At 36.2% G+C, this 8,475-nt stretch overlaps 1 long non-coding RNA gene across 1 annotated transcript; it reads left to right on the top strand.

The window, feature by feature from the left end:
- On the top strand, positions 1,149 to 2,971 carry LOC104732750. Its single transcript, XR_002034636.1, has 3 exons — positions 1,149 to 1,966; positions 2,252 to 2,464; positions 2,581 to 2,971. It is a non-coding gene; the product is annotated as an uncharacterized LOC104732750 (long non-coding RNA).

Raw genomic sequence — 8,475 nt, 5'->3', positions numbered from 1 at the left:
TCCCTCCGTTTTGGGCAACCAATCTAGGAGTTGCTTTCTAATTTAATGTGTGGTTGACAAAAAAAAAATTTAGTCATAATATCGTATTTAATTTGTCACAGATTTGTGATGAATATTTTATGTCTTAAAAAATATGTCTCAATAAAATTATTTTTTTGTAGTGTTTATGCTTTTTCCATTTGGTATTAATCTAATGGTCTACATTTTTCTATCTACCCAAAACTAATTATAAATTAACTTATAATACAAATTAAATTTTTTCTTAATATTTGTGATAATGTCAAAACATCAATCTATTAGAGACAGAGAGAGTATAAAAGTGATGTTTATACTAAAGGTTTAAATGGTAACCGTGGTCAGGACGGCCAAATATATATGCGGTCTGGACCGCTCCATTTTTAAAGCAGACTACAAACCGCTGCGGACCAACTCTATTTGTATGCAAAAGCGGTCCGCAGTTGGTCCGCTGCAGTTTTGTCTCTGCTTTATTTGGACCGCACCACTGCGGACTATATTTGCTGAATGGTAAATAAAAAGTGGTCCACTCAGCAGATGGATTTGTCCGTCCCAACCGCTGCAACCATTCACACCCTAATAGTATTTCTTTAGAGATATTAAAATATGTATTTATTGTTAAATATAAAATTTAATAAGCTAATATTTGATGTATAATATTATATATATACACTTATTGTATAGTAGTATATTGATAATTACAAATACTTAATCTTATATATGTACAATATAGACAATATTCTTCAAAAAATGATTTGGATAAAAATAAATAATTTGAAAAAGAAAAAATAATTTTAAATTTTAAGTAATATTCAATTACAAAACATATTCACTCAGTTACACGACGACCATACACGAGTTGATTTGTGTGGTATGTGTTTATTTTTTATATCAATATATAAATATAAATTATTATACACACACAAAAAAAGAAACAAATGTTAATTACTAACAATCGCAAAATTAGGATAATCAAATGACCACGACGTCGTACAAGTACAACAGCCGCCGGTTTGAAAACAAAGAACGAACGTACGCAACCACAAAGAACGTCAGGGTCAGTCGGATAAAAGGCTCTCTCATCTCATTTAAAATCAGCTGCTCCTAGCAACACCGTCTAAGACTATCCTCATTGGTAGTCCTTCTCTGTTTCTTAGCAAATTTCTTAGGTATAGATTTTTATTTTTAATGTAACATAAGCTAAGAATTTGAAGGATCGTTTCTAATTTTAGGATTGAAAGAAACGTTTCTTGGTGGACAGGTGTCACCAAATCAATGGTTGAATGGTAAAAATGAGTTTAATGGGTTTAATTTTTTTTTTTGGCATTCCTCTTTCTTCTTCGTGTTCTCTCTTCTCTCTCTCTCTCTCGACAAATCGGCGATTCCCATTGATTCTTTTCTTCGATTCCAAAAGATTTTTTTCTTCTCTTCCAATTGATTCCCACGTCTGATTCTCCATGGATTCGGCGTCAATTTCGTTCCGGTGAAGCAGAAGGCATTTGATTCCGGTGAAGATCGATCCGTCGAAACCCTAATATTTGGGGAAGATTCAAGCAGTTCGATTCTCAGGCTTCGTATGTGGTAATAATCTTAGTCTCTCTTGCTTCTTTATTTTTTTCCGGTTGGTTGCTGGGAACTTGAGCAATCATCTCAATATGTAAGAAATTGATTTCATTGGTGGGTGTGTCAGTGTCAATTTTTAGCAACATTTGTTACTCTCAGTAGCTCACAAATGTTAGATCAAGATTTAGGTTGTTATGATTCATTAATGAGGAAATCTTGTCACGCATATGATTCGTTTTGTAAGGTTTGATCAACACATGTATCTCAAACATTATGAGTTGTTTTTGTTCTTGTTTGCTTGCTTGCCTGTGGCTGTGCAGATTAAAGAACAATTGAATGCTGAGTCGGTTACTGTAACGGATATGTCTGGCGATGGACGTCATGTCTGGTACCTACTCTGTCTTTTAGCCAGTTTTATCTTCCCCATTATGATTCGTTTGTTACACGTAGCTCAACTTGTGTTTGGGGGTAGTGCTTGTTGAAGTTTGTGAGATATAGAAACTTTCACTTTCATATAGATAAGTTCTTGTTAGCTTTCATCGAAGTTGGGATTTATAATGCAGAACTGGTATTATCAGCATAAACAGAGTAGATATATACAGATTGAACTTGTCATATTAGATTTGCTTCTATGGCATAACACCAGAGATTGGATTAATGTATGTTTTGGTAGCATCAATGTGGTATCATCGGCTTTTGAGGGACAGTCTGCGGTGAACAGGCAAAGGATGGTCTACAAAGCCATTTGGGAAGAGCTTCAGAACGTAGTTCATGCTGTTGATCAAATGACTACAAAGACTCCTTCAGAAGTTTGAAACACTAAAATGCCTTTTCAATATCTCTATTACAACACTTGAATTTTATCAATATCGGTCTCTTCTTGAACGTGAGTGTGGTGGCTCCTCAGATCAGATTCCTTCTGATGCAGCCATAGAGGCATAGACTAGTCACTGGATATTGAAACTACTTGTAACGCACGACTGTTGGTTTTGTTGATTGCAGGTCTCTCAGACAAAGTCCATTGATCAAGACACCTGTGTCTTGGGTATTGGAACGTGGAAGATCATACCGTGACCCTCTAGTTCACTCGAATTTAGGTGACTGAACCAGTGGAGGAATGTTAGGGCTTTTCTATGTACCGAAATTTTGGTCTTGCCTCTGTATACATGTTCTCCAATGAAACACACGAAGTCTGTCAAACCTCAAAAACCGTATTTGCATTAGTCGCTGATTAAGTGTAGAATAGACTGAATAATGTAATGTTTTGCAAAGATATTTTGGTCATAAAAATAAAACATCAAAACTGATTTTTAACAGCCATTGTTAGCTGAATTGTCTTTGTAAATTTAAAGTATTCAGAATTTAACTGTATTTTATTGTAATGATATGATAGCTTTTTGATGTTCGTATAATCACAATAATATTTAGGTGAAAATTACAAAAATTGAAGTACATATGGTTTTTGTAGTTTATATAGCAAAATATCAAAAATAATTTTGAATATTTTCAGTTATTAATTATTATTTTACTATATTTATTACTAAGAAACACCTTAATTTGGTTCTACCAATAATCAACAAAATTTTCCTTTTCTCTTAACAAAGTTTCTTCTTCCCTTCTTATTATTAAAAATTGCTTTAAGAAACAACTAAGAAACACACTGATGAGGATAGTCTAATAGAATCAGCTGCTCTTTCACCCTTAACGCTAAGATCGTGGAATCTAATAGAAAACTACCGCCTCCAGATCATGACAAGTGGTCATCATTATGACCCATCATTTTTGCAACAGTTTCAGTTTCTGTCTGTATACTGTATTTTTAGCATTTAAGAAAGGCACGTCTTCATCGTCCACACCATAATAAACAATAATTTTGAAAAAAGGTTCGAAACTTTTTTCAGTTTTTACATTGGTTGTTTGTTTAGCTAAACAAAAAAAAAATCTGGAGTTTTGCAATATCTCGGTGTTGCCAATTTATTTAAAGCTTTTGATTCAAAATCGAAAAGCCTTCGGAGCTTGCAAAATAAAGAGGTTTACATAAATAAATTGGCACCAGAAAAAATTAGTACCACTACTTAAATAGTTGAATTTGAAACGTAGTCATAAAAGACGGTCAGGTTTATGTAAACATGACTGTCTCCCTCTACTTTAGTATCACTATATAAATAGTTGAATTTGGAACAATAAAGACGGTCAGGTTTATGTAAATCTTACCAGAGGTTTATTGTAAACCTAACTATCTCCAAATTCCAGAGCATGTGTAGTGTTGTTACTTCCAGGAAAAAAAAAAAAACATTCATCATATACGATATACAACGTCTCCTTTTACTTTAGTTCTGTTACTAAAAAAAAAAATAGCGTCATAGAATTCGATTCCGCTGGAGATCTCTTACGAAATCGTTGGATGGATTGTGTTTGCTTTGTGGTCTTTTAGCTTTTACCCACAACTGATTTTAAATTTTCGCAAAAAAAGTAAATTATCTATCTTTCTCTCTCTTTCTCTATTTAATTTTTCTCTAGGTTTGTGGTGGAATCGAAGTCAAAATTGATGATTTTTTTGGTGGACCAACTCGTAAAAAGATTGCATTCATAATAATATTAATTTAAAGTAGTAATATACGTAAAATGTTGTAAATGATTGCATTTGTAAAAAATACACACTTATATAGTAATATATTTTTGATGGACCAACTCGTAAAAAAATTGTATTCATAAATATTAATCTTATTTTTTTAAAAATGTTTTTCCCATACCACTTTTCAAAAATGTCTATTTTCAAAACTTTTATCAAAAGTACTTCTAAAAATTTGAGATATAGTATACTCAAATAAATTTTATAAAAGCATACACAAACTACTTTTATATGTTTATAAAGATACCATCAATAATCGTGGACTAATTTTCCTCCTCTCCCGAACTTTCTAATTAGTTTTTAGCAATAAATCATTATACACACAAAAAAAAGAAACAAATGTTAATTACTAAAAATCGCAAAATTTGGATAATCCAATGACCACGGCGTCGTTCAAGTACAACAGCCGCCGGTTTGAAAACAAAGAACGAACGTACGCAACCACAAAGAATGTCAGGGTCAGTCGGATAAAAGGCTCTCTCATCTCATTTAAAATCAACTGCTTCACCTTTTACGCTAAGATCGTGGAATCTTATAGAAAACTACCGCCTCCAGATCATGACAAGTGGTCATCAACTCATCATTATGACCCATCATTTTTGCAACAGTTTCGATTTCTAGCTGTATACTATATATATTTATAGCATTTTAAAAAGGCAACGTCGTCATCGTCAACACTCAACACCAATAATAAACAATAATTTTGAAAAAAAAAAAGATTCGAAACCTTTTTCAGTTTTTACATTAGTTGTCTTATGTCTAGCTAAGCAAAAAAGAAATCTGGAGTTTTAAGTAATATTCAATTACAAAACATATTCACTCAGATACAAGACGACTAAACACGAGTTGATTTGTGTGGTTATTTTTATATCAATATATAAAAATAAATTATTATACATACAAAAAAAGAAACAAATGTTAATTACTAAAAAATACAAAATTAGGATAACCCAATGACCACGGCGTCGTTCAAGTAAAACAGCCGCCGGTTTGAAAACAAAGAACGAACGTACGCAACCACAAAGAACGTCAGGGTCAATCGGATAAAAGGCTCTCTCATATCATTTAAAAATCAGCTGCTTGTACCCTTCACGCTAAGATTGTGGAATCAACTCATCCTTATGACCCATCATTTTTGCAACAGTTTCAAATTCTAGCTGTATACTATATTTATAGCATTTTAAAAAGGCAACGTCGTCATCGTCAACACTCTAACACCAATAATTTAGAAAAGAAAGATTCGAAACTTTTTTCAGTTTTTACATTAGTTGTTTAGCTTATCAACACCAGAGCCTCAAACGACAACGTTCTGCATCCAGACTCAAACAAATCAAAACCCAGCTCAGGCCCATCAGCATTCAAGCCCATGTCACATAAACGGAAACCTGCAACAGCAGAATAGAGTCTTACACAACCTGCAACAATTACAACAAGTGATAAAAGTAAGACTCTTACACAACCTGCAACAAGAGACAAAAGGAATGCTAAAGACACGGAGCTGATCACGCAAAACAGGTTCCAGCTGCTTGAATCATGCGACGCAGATCACATGTGAAAGACATCTCAATTGTTACAGCTGGACAAGGCAATCGAATATTCTAGACACTAGGTTAAACCTCATGTATCACTATGAAAGAGAATGACCTTTGTAACAAGGAAATCATCGATTGTAAAACAGAAATAAAACAATCTTTCAAATATTTCTTATTTCTTTCATGGTATCAGAGCCATGGATGGATTCATGGATCTCTACTCATCTCCTTCCTTACACATCTCAAATTGTGTTACTATCAAACTCACTGAGCAAAACTACATAATCTGGAAATCACAATTTGAGTCCTTTCTGCGAACACAAGCCTTACTAGGCTTCGTTAATGGCGCCTGCAAACCACCACGTGAGACAATTCCTATCCGCAACAAAGCTAATGACCAGTCTGAAGAAGTCATCAATCCAGACTTTGAGAGTTGGTCTCGATCTGACCAAGTTGTCAAAGCTTGGTTGCTTGGATCCATGAGTGAAAACGTGTTACGACTGGTAGTAGGAGCCACAATCGCTCAAGAAGTATGGGAGACTCTTATTTCTCACTTCAACCGGACCTCCTCCTCTAGACTGTTCGAGCTGCAAAGACGTCTGCAAAACGCTGAGAAGCTAGACAAAAACATGTCAGACTATCTCAGGAGTATCAAAGACATTTGCGACCAACTTGCCTCTATTGGAGACCCCGTAAGTGAGAAAATGAAGATCTTTGCTGCCTTGAGAGGTTTAAGTCGTGAATATGAACCAATCATCACAGTTATTGAAGACTCCATGGATCGCAGTCCTGAACCTACTTATGAGAATGTCATCTCTCGCTTAACTGGCTACGACGACCGGCTTCAAGGATACTCAACTTCTTCAGAGGTATCACCTCACCTTGCATTCAACACTGCACGATCCTCAAACTACCAAAACAGGGGTCGTGGTAACAGAGGCAGGGGACATGGAAACTACTCAACGAGAGGACGCGGCTTTCACCAACAGTTCATGTCCAACACATCCTCTCGAAACAGTGAGTTGCCAGTATGTCAGATTTGCAACAAAAAGGGTCACAATGCTATTGACTGTTGGTTCCGCTTTGATGAAGAGTATCAACAAAAACCTACTCCTGTAGCTGCTGCTTTCTCTGCTCTGCACATGACCGATGTCACTGACGATGGTGGTTGGTACCCTGATTCAGGAGCAACGGCTCACATCACCAACAACACTCAGCGACTTCAGAAAGCTCAACCCTATCATGGTAACGACACTGTGATGGCCAGTGACGGTAATTTCCTTCCCATCACTCATATCGGCTCAGCTAATCTACCATCAACGTCAGGTAATCTACCTTTAAAGGATGTGTTAGTTTGTCCTGACATAGCGAAATCTCTATTGTCAGTCTCAAAGTTATGTAAAGATTATCCTTGTGCTGTTACATTTGATTCTGATGATGTTGTGATTAAGGACAAGGAAACTTACAAGCTTCTGACAAAGGGAAAGGAAAATGAGGGTCTCTATAAGCTGGAGGATCAAAAGTACAAGCTGTTCTATTCAACGAGACAAATTAAGACATCTGATGAAGTTTGGCATCGAAGATTAGGACATCCCAATGCTCAAGTCCTCCAACTTTTATCTACTAATAAGGCGATTCAGATAAATAAAAGTACCAGCAAGATGTGTGAGTCATGTCGGCTAGGGAAGAGTTCGAAGTTGCCATTTATCCCTTCTGTTTTTCATGCTTCTAGACCTTTAGAGAGAGTTCACTGTGATCTCTGGGGTCCATCTCCTGTCTCCTCTATTCAAGGGTTCAGGTTCTATGTAGTCTTTATAGACAATTTCTCAAGATATTGTTGGTTCTATCCCCTAAAGAGAAAGTCTGATTTCTGCTCCATATTCACCAAGTACAAGCTTCTAGTAGAAAATCTCTTACAAAACAAAATCGGTACTTTTCAATCAGATGGTGGAGGCGAGTTCATAAGTCAAAATTTTTTAACAGTCTTACAAGATTCTGGCATTCAACACTATATTTCATGTCCTCACACACCAGAGCAGAACGGCTTGGCTGAAAGGAAGCATCGGCAACTAACTGAAATGGCACTCACTCTTTTATTTCAGAGCAAGACGCCTCAGAGTCATTGGGTGGAGGCCTACTTTACTGCTAACTTTCTTTGTAATCTATTACCAACAACCTCTCTTGACAACAACAAAAGTCCTTTTGAGGTTTTAAATGGTAAAGCTCCTGAGTACTCAGCTCTTCGAACATTCGGATGTGCTTGTTACCCTACTCTCCGTCCCTATGCTCACAACAAATTTGATCATCGCTCTCTCAAATGCATCTTCCTCGGATATACAGAAAAGTACAAAGGTTACAGATGCTTTTATCCTCCCACTGGTCGTGTCTACTTGAGCAGGCATGTGCTCTTTGATGAAAATTCATTCCCCTTTGCTGACACATATGCTTCATCACAACGGTTTGTTCCCACACCACTTTATACTGCTTGGCTAAAAGGATCTCCTGTCGAGTCTGCTGCTCAAACTGTGTCTACAACTGCTTCCACGGCTCTCAGTAACGATGAGACTCATGCGCTCACTGCTGATTCTGAGGCTCCAATATCTCTTCCTCCTGCTGAAATTCATGTCTCGCAAAACGATTATGATACCCCTGCAATCCCAGTTACAGTTTCTGATACCCCTGCAAGTCCTGACATCGTTTCTCCGGTTGAAACTGCATCTCCTGTTACTTTGG

The sequence above is a fragment of the Camelina sativa genome, chromosome 12, assembly GCF_000633955.1.
Source record: "Camelina sativa cultivar DH55 chromosome 12, Cs, whole genome shotgun sequence".
NCBI lineage: Eukaryota > Viridiplantae > Streptophyta > Magnoliopsida > Brassicales > Brassicaceae > Camelina > Camelina sativa.
Note: the sequence above shows the minus strand (reverse complement) of the source record. Positions and strands in the feature narration are given on the sequence as shown.